This window comes from Palaemon carinicauda, chromosome 26 (genome assembly GCF_036898095.1).
Source record: "Palaemon carinicauda isolate YSFRI2023 chromosome 26, ASM3689809v2, whole genome shotgun sequence".
NCBI lineage: Eukaryota > Metazoa > Arthropoda > Malacostraca > Decapoda > Palaemonidae > Palaemon > Palaemon carinicauda.
The window spans coordinates 93,936,140-93,947,244 of NC_090750.1; the positions used below are offsets into that span (position 1 = coordinate 93,936,140).

The following is an 11,105-nucleotide window of genomic DNA, read 5'->3' on the forward strand; positions in this document are numbered from 1 at the left end:
TTGGAGCCCCTAGGCTTAGAGCACCCGGCTTTTCAAACTAGGTTTGTAGCTTGCATGAGTTCTCTTGCTTGAGGGTACACTCGGGCGTAGGCCTACTATTATGTCTAATTTTTCTTCCTCTTATTTTGTTTTAGTTATTATAGTTTATATAGGAAATAGTTATTTTAATGTTACCGTTCTTAGAGTATCTTATTTTTCCTTGTTTCCTTTCTTCACTGGACTATTTTCCCTGTTGGAGACCTTAGGCTTGTATTATCCTGCTTTTCAAATTAGGGTTGTAGCCTAGCAAGTAATAATAATTATAATATATTTTTCTTTCACCTTCCGTCACATTCACCTGGGTCAGTTGTGGAATGATGATGATGATGATGATGATGATTATTATTATTATTATTATTATTATTATTACTTGCTAAACTACAACCCTAGTTGGTAAAGCAAGATGCTATAAGACCAAGGTCTCCAACAAGGAAAAATAGCCCAGTGAGGAAAGGAAACAAGGAAAGAAATAAACTACAAGAGAAGTTATGAAGAATTAGAATAAAGCATTTTAAAAACCGCAACAGAATTCAAATGAGATCTCTTATATATAAACTATACCACTACGCCACGAGGTCTACAAAGAGAGAGAGAGAGAGAGAGAGAGAGAGAGAGGGGGGGGGGAGGGAGAGAGGGAGAGAGAGAGAACGTCACGAGGTCTACAGAGAGAAACAGGTCGAGAGAGAGAGAGAGAGAGAGAGAAAGAGAGAGAGAGAGGAAGATAAGACGATGAATTGGCGAACTAATAAAGCTTGCGGGCGTGGACTGGCATAGATAGGCCATATTCAGATCCAAGTAGAAAGTCATGTCTGAGGCCTTTGTTCTGCAGTATACAGGAAACTTCTAGAATGTTGCAAATTCATTTTCAATTTGGTGTATCCACATAGATTATATTAGTAATGTAAAGAAATGCGTGTTCCAAAGGACGAAGCAATATGAAACTATCGCTCAATTCAGAGGAAAATTACTCACTGGACCGGACGAAATAATATGAGAATATCGCTCAATTCAGAGGAAGAACAAGAGAGGGGTTCCCAGTCCGAGTGCTTTTGAAGTAATAATAATAATAATAGTTTATTTATTTCATTGGTTACTTTCTTCATTGGGCTATTTTTTCCCTGTTGGGGCCCTTGAGCTTATAGCTTCCTGGTTTTCCAACTAAGGTTGTAGCTTGGCTAATAATAATAATAATAATATATCTCACAACTGGCGAAATCTAACCGGGGCCCTTTGCTCCAATACTCCCTCACATTATTATTATCATTATTACTACAAGCCAAGCTACAACCCTAGTTGGAAAAGCAGGATGCTATAAGACCAATGGCTTAAACAAGGAAAAATAGCTCAGTGAGGAAAGCATATAAGGAAATAAAACTATACATGAGAAGTTATGAATAGTTATCATAAATAATTTCAAGATCAGTAACGACATTAAAATAAATATTTCATATATAAAGTATAAAAAAAATTCAAATAAAAGGAGGAGATATAAGATAGTACAGCGTGCCATTGTATACCCTCAAGCAAGAGAACTCTGATCCAAGACAGTGGAAGGCCATGGTACAGAGGCTATGGCACTACCCAAGACTAGAGGGCGGGAAATAAAGGCGGGAAATCGCAGTTTGAGAGAGAGAGAGAGAGAGAGAGAGAGGAGAGAGAGAGAGAGAGAGAGAGAGAGAGAGAGAGAGAGGAAGGAGACGAAAATAAATGGAAAAGTCTTATCCTAACGGGAAATACTGACTAAACATTGAGTTGTTTCTCACAATGTTTCGCTCAGAGCCATAAATGTTCAGTCATAGAACTAAGCGAAGCACTCTACAGTCTTCAACATTCCAAAGGGCGAAGCTATATGAAACTTTCGCTCAATTCCGAGGAAAACTATGTAATCTTTTGGGCGAAATAATATGAGAATATCGCTCAACTCAGATGAAGACCATAGAGGCTCCCTTAGTTTGAGTGTGCTTTTGAAATAACAGTGAAGATGGATAAATATATGGAATCTCTCTCTCTCTCTCTCTCTCTCTCTCTCTCTCTCTCTCTCTCCAAATACAAAATAAGAAAAGGCAAATTGAACATGATTTATGAATTTGATTAAACGATAGGCAACAAATGCAGCCGTTTCTAGTCCACAGCAGGACAACAGCCTCAGACATGTCCTTTTTACCACCACGCTGGCCACTGCCAATTGGTGATGGTAGGAGACTTTGGTCTGATCGCTCATAGCAAACCAACCTAGTATGGGTGACCCTAAATAGTAGCCTTACAGCTTTGCTGATCATATTCATAGGCAAACCCTTTCACTACGTCAAGGTATCACCACTCAGAAAGGGATATATATATATATATATATATATATATATATATATATATATATATATATATATATATATATATATATATATATATATATATAGTTTCTTGTAGTGTCTGCAGCCTCACCATTCTTGTGAGCAAAGGATGGGGGTGTTTGGGGAAGCCTGTAGGTCTACCAGCTGAGTGACCAGCAGCCATTGCCTTGCCCTCCCTGGTCATAGCTTGGGTGGAGAGGGGTTTGGTCTCAGATATGTATATATGATCAGCTTCTAAAATTCTAGGACATTGTTACTGTCCCTTGCCTCTGCCATTCATGAGGGGCTATTAAACCTTTATATATAACCATGTTGTAGTTATAAACAGGAAAATTATGGTAATTTCAATTTTGCACTAAAACAAGAGTATAAAGTTATCAAATAATTTCATGAGATATTTTTTAAAGCTTTATATAGTGCAGCACTAAAGGAATTTTAATACATATCAATGTGTTAACATCGAAAAAGACAAAGTTCTCATAAGTTTAGTTTTTATATCGACAATACAAATCTCCATTAAAACGATCAAATTATTAATTTATTGTTTCTGCATTTCACATTTCACATTCATTTAGTTGGTCCCACAAAATGTAAGGAAAATTTTTTAATCGATTCATTCTGAGAGAGAGAGAGAGAGAGAGAGAGAGAGAGAGAGAGAGAGAGAGAGTTCCTGGTTCCTGGTTCCTTATTGCTCACTCCGCAAAATAAGTTTGCGGGCACTATCTCTTTATAGATAGGTGCAAAGCTTCTAAGCTTATTCTTATTATTGTTATTAAGTTTATATCACCTGTGCCTTAAATAAATTAATATCATAATGAGGTTCTCTATTTTTACTTGTATTCCCTTCTACTTTGAAATTGGATAGGATAACACCTTGCTATCATCAGTTTTGGCAACCTGTTGTGGTAATCAGTTTGGGCTTCCTAAACTCTTCTTTGATATTCATTGCCCTATCTATAAATGCAGCCAGATCTCTGCTAGGATTTTTCAGCATAACTAAACTTATTTCTACATTCTTTAGCTGTTCTAACTTTGGGCATAAAAATAAATGTTCGGTGGCGTCTTCTCCCTCTTTGCATAAATCACACAAATTGTCATCATATTTTCCCCAGAAATTTGCTTTTAAGTTGAGCACATTTAATCTTGCTTTCATCACAAGGGATGCCTTATCCAGATACATTTCTCTGATATAAGGCAGAGGGCCATTTCCTTTAATAAATCTTAATTTTTTCATTATTTTCTTTTTTTCTTCAATAGAGAAGGCTTAAGAACAGTCGTAGAAGTTCTCGACTTCGACTCTAATCGTTTGATTTAATTTGGCGTCAGCTTCGTTTTTAAAATTTAGATTTAAATCTATAAATCCTAATCTTATTTTAGTAACTTGTGTTTTATTTTAGTGTAGGCCTATGTCTAAGTTACCTGATTCAAATATGGCTATTCTATTCTTGAAACCATCTATCTTTTAATATAATAACTACTTATGCAGAGTCGAAGTTAGAATTGAACACATTCGAACACCAAATACGTCTACTGCCCGATTCGGATAAAGTGAATGGATATAGGTCTATAATTTTAAATACATTTGAAAATTTGAATTTTATAATAAAGATGAACATTATATAGATGATATAATGAAAATAACAATAAATAACACATTATGAACAATACAGAAATATGAATCTTAAACAAAACGAATGATTCCAGCGGTGCCAAATTTCCGCCTGACACCTTTATTCCCCTTAATACTGCAGTAGACGTTCAATTGACATTTGGCAACAAGTGAGATTAACGAGAAACTACGCTTTAGGTTATAGGGAATATAGGGAATAAATCTGTGAAGGAGACGAAAATAAATGAAAAAGTCTTATCACAACGGGAAATACTGACTTAACCTTCAGTTGTTTCTCACAATGTTTCGCTCAAAACCATAAATGTTCAGTCGTAGAACTCGGGGAAGCACTCGACATTCTTCAACATTCCAAAGGGCGAAGCTATATGAAACTATCGCTCAATTCCGAGGAAAACTATTCGATCTTTTGGGCGAAATAATATGAGAATATCGCTCAACTCATATGAAGAACTTAGAGAGGCTCCCTATAGTCCAAGTGCTTTTGAAATAACAGTGAAGATGGAGTAACATATGGAATCTCTCTCTCTCTCTCTCTCTCTCTCTCTCTCTCTCTCTCTCCAAATACAAAATAAGAACAGGCAATTTGAACTGGATTTAAGGATTTGATTAAACAAATGCAGCCGTTTCTAGTTCACAGCAGGACAACGGCCTCAGACATGTCCTTTTAACCATCACGCTGGCCACTACAAATTGGTGATGGTAGGAGACTATTCTGATCGCTCACAGCAAACCAACCTAGTATGGGTGGCCCTAAATAGTAGCCTTACAACTTTGCTGATCATATTGACAGGCAAAGACTTTCACTACGTCAAGGTATCACCACTCAGAAAGGGATATATATATATATATATATATATATATGTTGATCGTTATAGCCTCCTCTAACTTACAGTTGTTAATATATTAACATGATACATAACTGTGTAAAACATTATACATTCACGATGGAGATGTGTTTATGCTCCGCACATCAATGGCTTGATTCTTTTCCTTATTTCCTTTCCTCACTGGGCTATTTTCCCTGTTGGAGCCCCTGGGCTTATAGCATCTTGCTTTTCCAACTAGGGTTGTAGCTTGGATAATAATAATAATAATAATAATAATAATATGGCTAAAGGTTAATGCGCCCGGGATGAGCGCTTCCATGGTAAGCCTATTTTCTCTCGCTAGCTTTTAACTCTTTATTCTAGTTCCCATTCATCAGTATAGCTATATTATTTATTTCACACATATACTTCATCTACATTCGCTTTTATGGCGATCACACTCTTCTCTGTTGATGATTTTGCGTTTGTTTAGATGTATCAGAAATTAACGTTTTTTTTTATTGATATCCCTAAAGTTAGGTAATAATGATATAAAGTAAATTGTACAATCTTTAATTCTCTCCACTTATCATGTTTTAGTTTCATTCCCATTCGTTATTCTCTTTCAAAATGAAGTTTGCAATGGTTTTCAAACCAATTTGAATACATTTTTTTGTCTACGGTTCTTTTGGTAATTTAGCTCGAATGAATGATTTCATTTAGGCCTATGTCAACTTAAATAGCTGTCATGGTTTTTTATTTGAATCTGCGTACTTGAATTTTACTCATGTTAAGATTTTAAGTATTTTTAGTATTTTAACCTCTGGAATTAAGGAGATATATCTATTAACGCTAAACGCTCACTATGCAAAGGAACAAATCCAAATCATGAAACGGTTTGGCTGTGAGTGTGTGGTCGGGTAGGGGCGGGGGACCTCCTGGCTTGGGAGGACCCCACGAGGGGTAGGCTGGTAACAGCTCGCGAGAAATGAAGGGTTGGGTGATGAAATGGTGATGCCTTGGTGATGACCGTGGTGGTGATGAGCCGTGAAGCCTGTGTGTGTGTGAGAGAGAGAGAGAGAGAGAGAGAGAGAGAGAGAGAGAGAGTTTGTTACTCTTCCCTAGGAGGGAGATATACCAAGATCACTCATTGGAGGTTCTATCTCGAAGTGAATAGATATTGTTATTGTTATATAATTTTATTAGCCTTATATCCTTTACTAAACTTGGTTATAGAGATTCTATATATAGTTTTATTAGCTTTATTTCCCACACTATAGTTGGATATATAAGTTTTTTTATAGTTTATAATCGGAAGATCTTTTTTAATGTTACTGTTCTTAGAATATTTTTATTTCAATTGTTCGTTACTTCGCTTGTTCATTTATTTCCTTATTTCATTTCCTTTCCTTACTGGGCTATTTTTCCTTGTTGGAGCCCCTGGGCTTAGAGCAGCCGGCTTTTCAAATTAGGTTTGTAGCTTGCATGAGTTCTCTTGCTTGAGGGTACACACGGGAATAGGCCTACTATTGTGTCTAATTTCTCTTCCTCTTGTTTTGTTTTAGTTTTTATAGTTTATATAGAAGATATTTATTTTATTGTTATTGTTCTTAGAATATTTTATTTTTCCTTGTTTACTTTCCTCACAGGACTATTTTCCCTGTTGGACCCCTTGGGTTTATAGCATCTTGCTTTTCCAACTAGGGTTGTAGCTTAGCAAGTAATAATAATTATATAATTTTCTCTCACCTTCCGTTACATTCACCTGGGTCAGTTGTGGAATTATTATTATTATTATTATTATTATTATTATTATTACAAGCTAAGCTACAACCCTAGTTGGAGAACCAAGATGCTATAAGGCCAAGGTCTCCAACAAGGAAAAATAGCCCAGTGAGGAAAGGAAACAAGGAAATAAATAAACTACAAGAGAAGTAATGAACAATTAAAATAAAGCATTTTAAGAACTGCAACAGAATTCAAATGAGATCTTTCATATATAAACTATAAAGGGAGACTTTTTTTCATCCTGTTCAACATGAAGAAAAACATTGGCTGGAAGTTTGACCTCTAGGGCATAACCATGTCATTTGCCTTGGCCATTCATGAGTGACCTTTAAACCTTTTAAGCCTAGGTCACTCAGACTTTGAGTTGAGTGCGCTTACCACTACACAACGAGGTCTAGAGAGAGAGAGAGAGAGAGAGAGAGAGAGAGAGAGAACGCCACGAGGGCTAGAGAGAGAAACAGATCGAGAGAGAGAGAGAGAGAGAGAGAGAGAGAGAGAGAACGCCACGAGGTCTACAGAGAGAAACAGGTCGAGAGAGAGAGAGAGAGAGAGAGAGAGAGAGAGAGAGAGAGAGAGAGAGAGAGAAGCTGGAAAAAAGCATAGAAGACAATGGATTGACGAACTAAGAAAGCTTGCGGGCGTGGACTGGCATAGATGGGCCATAGTCAGACGCAAGTAGAAAGTCATGTCTGAGGCCTTTGTTCTGTAGTGGACTACTAACAATATTCCCATGATAAAAAAAGAATAATGATTTAGACCAAACGATAACGAAGAGCAAATTAAAAAGTAAGAAATAAATCAAGGTTTTCCTCTTTTAGAATGTTGCAAATTAATTTTCAACTTGGGGTATCCACATAGATTATATCAGTAATGTAAATAAATGCATGTTCCAAAGGACGAAGCAATATGAAACTATCGCTCAATTCAGAGGAAAATTACTCACTGGGCTACCCACTCGACCGGAGTCACCGGACGAAATGATATGAGAATATCGCTCAATTCAGAGGAAGAACAGAGAGGGGTTCCGAGTCCGAGTGCTTTTGAAGTAATAATAATAATAATAGTTTATTTATTTCCTTGGTTACTTTCTTCATTGGGCTATTTTTTCCCTGTAGGGGTCCTTGAGCTTATAGCTTCCTTGTTTTCCAACTAAGGTTGTAGCTTGGCTTCTAATAATGATAGTATTAAGTGCTGGCCAACGTTTTATTATTATTATTATTATTATTATTATTATTATTATTATTATTATTATTATTAGCCATGCTACAACCCTAGTTGGAAAAGCAGGATGCTATAAGCCCAATGACTTAAACAAGAAAATAATAGCCCAGTGAGGAAAGGATATAAGGAAATAAACTATACATGAGAAGTAATGAATAGTTAAAATAAATCATTTCAAGAACAGTAACGACATTAAAATAAATATTTCTTATATAAAGTACTGTATAAAAAACTTCAAAGGAATTGAAATAAGATAGTACAGCGTGCTATTGTATACCCTCAAGCAAGAGAACTCTGATCCAAGACAGTGGAAGGCCATGGTACAGAGGCTATGGCACTACCCAAGACTAGAGAACAATGGTTTGATTTTGGAGTGTCTTTCTCTTCCAGGGTATATATATATATATATATATATATATATAATATATATATATATATATATATACATATACATATAATTTTTTTTGCCTTTTCTTTCATAACACGAAATGCATTTCAAACCAGAATTTATATATATATATATATATATATATATATATATATATATAGGCTATATATATAGTATATATATATATATATATATATATATATATATATATATATAGGCTATATATATATATATATATATATATATATATATATTTAAATATTTCACTTCAATCAAGTTTCATTTGTATCATTATCCATATCTTTCATTATTTATTATTATTATTATTATTATTATTATTATTATTATTATTATTATTATTATTATTATTATTATTATTATTATTATCAGTCGATATGTATCAGGATTTTTTGTTATTCCCCTGTTTATTCATTTATTAATATATTTACAATGTCTTTCAGGTAATTATATAAGAAATTTATGCTTTTTAGACCTACACACACACACACACACACACACACACAGGAGGCAAGAACAGTTACTCGTCTGCTAAATCTCACGGACTTGAAAATCCCCTCTCGAAAAGTATCTATATATAAAGCAAGGTTTTATTCATTCAGAATCTCTGCCTTAACAGAGACTTTGTTTGAATATATATTTTCCATTATTCACTAGTAGTCCTAATGACTACTTATTTCAAAACTTTATTAAAAAAAACCTAATTCTCACGGACATCAAGTTATCCCTGAGGGCCCAGATGAGATGCTGCCTCAGCCTGTCCTTCGTCAGTACCGTTAGTTATCAATAGCTAGTGTAACGGGATGGATGTACACTGCTTCGTTCCAAAGGGTAAGTTTATTGTTTCCTTTCTAACGTTGTTATTATTATGGGCGTTTTCTGCTGTAATTTAGTTCCTTTAGAAGGCTGATAATATACAGAGAGAGAGAGAGAGTTGTTGTTGTTTACCACCTTATACACACACGCACGCATGTACACACACACTCACGTGAGTATCGTCGTAGCCGGGGAGGGAGAGAGAGAGAGGGCGGGGGTGGAGGAGGACCTGCTCGTGTTTTCCACCTAGTACACACACGCACACATGTACACACACTCATGAGCATTGCCATAGCCCGGAGAGAGAGAGAGAGAGGGGATTTGTCGTGTTGATATCTCGTAACAATTATTATTATTATTATTATTATTATTATTATTGCTAAGCTACAACCCTAGTTGGTAAAGCAGGATGCTATAAACCTAGGGACTCCAATAGGGAAATAGCCCAGTGAGGAAAGGAAACAAGGAAAATAAAATATTTTAAGACCAGTAACAGAATGAGAATAAATATTTCGTACATAAACTATTAAAAACTTTATAATCTTTTCACTTCGTTTATTTTTTATTTTTACTTTATATTTCATAATTAATTACCTTTGAATTGGTGTCCACCGCAGGACAAAGGCCTCAGACATCTCCTTCCATTGTCTGTTTATGGTCTTTTTATGCCAGTTCACACTCGTAAACTGTCTTAGTTCATCGAGCCATCGTCTTCTCTTCCCCCTGCTTCTTTTACAATCTCGGGAACCCATTCTGTTATTCTTAGTGTCCAATAAACACATTAAATATAATTCCCTTATGCAAACCAAAATGGAATTCAGTAAATATATTAATTGTCTTTCTTCCTTACAGCATTTTGTCGATATCTTTACATAAAAAAAAACATTTATCATAATGTCTTTTTTACGATTTTTTTTTCGCTTTTTTCCCAATTTTTATGAGATATTTTCAGTTCTTCAGTTCCCGTAATTATATAAAGAAAAGATATCTTATTGGTAAACGACTCGTTTTTGTCTCGATAATTCATGCATTTATACATATTTCTTGTGGTGTTCACGTCAGCTTTCGTGATTTCTACACACACACACACACACAGAGAGAGAGAGAGAGAGAGCGAGAGAGAGAGAGAGAGAGAGAGAGAGAGAGAGAGAGAGAGAATCAGTACATGATTCATTTGAGTAGGATAGCCACATCTCTCTCTCTTCTCTCTCTCTCTCGCTCTCTCTCTCTCTCTCTCTCTCAAGAGAATCAGTACATGATTCATTTGAGTAGGATAGCCACATCTCTCTCTCTCTCTCTCTCTCTCTCTCTCTCGCTCTCTCTCTCTCTCTCTCAATTATTCTTCCATCCTTTAGCGATATTTCGTATATATTATAAAGTGCTAAAGCTTTGACATGTAGTTAAAACACTATATTTTGGAGAAAAAAAGGAAATATATACATAAGGTATCAAAAAGTCGACATATAAACTATTGTATATACAATGTTTCACATCTAAGGTAGAAGAAGAGAGAGAGAGAGAGAGAGAGAGAGAGAGAGAGAGAGAGAGAGAGACCGTTACCGTTACTCGTGGCCTGACCGGGAAACTCATTTCTTCTTTTATTAGGCCGTAGGAAGCGGGAGTCTGCTGATTATCTTTGCGTCCTTATATCCTATTAGTTATAATTCATTATATTATCGTTTTATTTCCTGCGTTAATTCTATTATTTCATGACACAATTGTTGATATTTCATTGTTTCCTTTCGATTAAAATTATTCAAATATACTTTGAGTGTTTCTTCTTCTTCTTGTCTTGGATTAGAGTTCTCTTGCTTGAGGGTACAATCGGGCACAATATTCTGTCATATCTCTTCTTTTTTTTATTTAGTTTTTAAAGTTTATATATGAAAGAATTATTATAATGTTACCATTCTTCCATCGTTCACAGAACTACCTGTATGTACACCAGTAGACCTGTACGCACACACACACACACACACACATACACTCTCTCTCGGCTGAGCTGCTCACAGCGGGTGACTTATCACTATATTATTATTATTATTATTGGC

General features: G+C 35.3%; 1 long non-coding RNA gene across 1 annotated transcript in view; it reads left to right on the forward strand.

The window, feature by feature from the left end:
- The first annotated feature begins 9,004 nt into the window (after positions 1–9,004).
- LOC137619696 (uncharacterized) overlaps positions 9,005–11,105 on the forward strand; it is a 58,271-nt gene continuing 56,170 nt past the window's right edge. The window contains exon 1 of the long non-coding RNA XR_011039958.1: positions 9,005–9,069. This is a non-coding gene — a long non-coding RNA (uncharacterized lncRNA). The remainder of the gene's footprint in view (positions 9,070–11,105) is intronic.